We start from the raw sequence: 2,210 nt of genomic DNA, 5'->3' as shown, positions 1-2,210 counted from the left end.
CAGTCGTTTCAGCAGCTGTGCGTTGAACATCAGATTTGGCCACAATTTATAGAAGCCCATGCCTTTCAGAAGATGTACTGGAAATCAAGCAAAAAAGCCCATAATTCTTTGCTTCTGTCTTTGATGAGGGCGTGATTCCATTTTGTCAATACTGGATTTAGTTTCTTAACCTGCCATTCGAATGGTAACATAGAAAAACCAAGATAGGGAAATCCATACAATACCTTGGAAGCTAGTTCAAGGGCGGCCTTTAAAGTACGAGTTCAGAGAATTGACATAGTGCATCGTCACTGAATCTGTATCCCGAAATTATCATGAAAAGACGGATGATTATACTGATCTTGTCTTAGTTCTCCCTCAAGCTGCTGTAATTTACGATGATACAACTTCTTTATTATTTTTATATTGTATTATCAAACGCAGTTCCTTATGTAACGTGTTAGCTTGTTGAATTAACCAGTTATTTTTAGGTAGTGACTCTTCAATCCAGCCCAAAATCCATGCATAATAGTACAAGGACACAACACTTTATGTATATGTATTCTATGTTGACAAACTGAAATTTGGGCATATATGTATCGATTGTGTACCAAATAAAAACCATGAAAGATTGCTGAAAGATACAGTTACTGCCCTGTATGCTTTGCGTACAAACGAGAAAATGTATTAACCGACTTTCAGTGAGCAATGCATGGTCAATAAACATTAAACTTTGATGGCTGGTATTACAGTCCACTCTTGCCTTTCATCGGGATATTACCATGCGAGAGGTAGTCGGGATACATGAACAGCGTAAAGACTCTCAGTCTTCAAAGTCAACGGCACGTTTTATTCTCCCGCGTAAAAGTTACATGTCGACAAAGATGCTTACAGAAGAGCCCTCCCATGATAGAAGGCTGCTATACCAAATCAAACATCTAACTTTACGCTTTCTCAACCTGATTATATATTTGCATATTCGATTTCACCCATTACAATACTTCAAGGTAAAACTTAATCATACAAACAACTCTAAAAAACAATCAGCGGGCAGAAATTTACATAAATTCATAAGTGACTCAATTCAGTCTAACATCAGCTCGATGACTTTGTGAATGTTCCGACAATTAAGCGTATGTCTAGCTACGTAGATAAGATGGCGTTTTGGTGATGAAATACCATCAACTTTGTGTTGCTTGTCACAGTTTCCAGTTGACACATAACTGTCCAAGTTCAAAAAGTCGGCTTACGCGAAATGCATTGATGATTTAAATAAAACATACCAACCTTTGTGCTGAATAAATCGACGAAGTTCTGGAGGTGTGAGTCATCTCCGTAACATTGGTCCCGGGGGGGGGGGTAAAATTTGATTAACTTCTATTCTTGCTGTATTGGTGACTAATAACGACATTTCTGGACATCTTGTTATACACAGAAAGAGTGTGACATACATTCACAGCTTATTCAAAATACTGTAGTCACTTTACCATTTTGAAATTGCTATGCTTACAACTGATATTTGGTGATGAAACACCATCAATGTATGTATATATATATATATATATATATATATATATATATATATATATATATATATATATATATATATATATATATATATATTCAAAAGTAGTTAAACAGTTTAAATTCACTCGGATGGAAATAAATACACATACACACACACACACACACACACCACACACACACACAGAGGGGCTGAAGGAATTGGGGAGATTTGCAAATTTTTTGAGTAGTTGCCCCGAGTATGAGGGGATCTGAAATATACATTGATCGTTTTGGTTCATATTTGCATATCATACCAACGTATAGTATACGTTCCAATATCATACTCTGCCCTAAGTTATTATTTTCAAAAAGATGTATATGTCTATATTGACCGCACACATTCGGTGTGCAGGCTTCAGCTGCACATATACTAACATTGGTACGATATAGAGAAGATTACCATGGCCCCTGTACGCAAGGATGACACGCACAATCGTGAAGCGTTCCAAAATTTTTCCTTCTGAATCACAAATGTATATTTGTTTTTTATAACATTCTTATTCGCTCAATAATTCTTTTCGGACATGAACTTCTGTCGAAAAAACTGGGTATGATAATAAATCCGATCACAGGGGGACAAATTACTGTCCCCAGTCACAGCCGTGTAAATTTTAAGCGTTAGCTTTTTAATAGCCATGAATTTACACATTAAAACTCAACCAAAA

At 36.1% G+C, this 2,210-nt stretch overlaps 1 non-coding gene across 1 annotated transcript; it reads left to right on the top strand.

Moving 5' to 3' along the window:
- The first annotated feature begins 1,891 nt into the window (after positions 1 to 1,891).
- LOC139118019 (U6 spliceosomal RNA) lies at positions 1,892 to 2,000 on the top strand. Its single transcript, XR_011548621.1, has one exon. It is a non-coding gene; the product is annotated as a U6 spliceosomal RNA (small nuclear RNA).
- The last annotated feature ends 210 nt before the right edge of the window (positions 2,001 to 2,210 follow it).

The sequence above is a fragment of the Ptychodera flava genome, chromosome 18, assembly GCF_041260155.1.
Source record: "Ptychodera flava strain L36383 chromosome 18, AS_Pfla_20210202, whole genome shotgun sequence".
Classification (NCBI taxonomy): Eukaryota; Metazoa; Hemichordata; class Enteropneusta; family Ptychoderidae; genus Ptychodera; species Ptychodera flava.
Note: the sequence above shows the minus strand (reverse complement) of the source record. Positions and strands in the feature narration are given on the sequence as shown.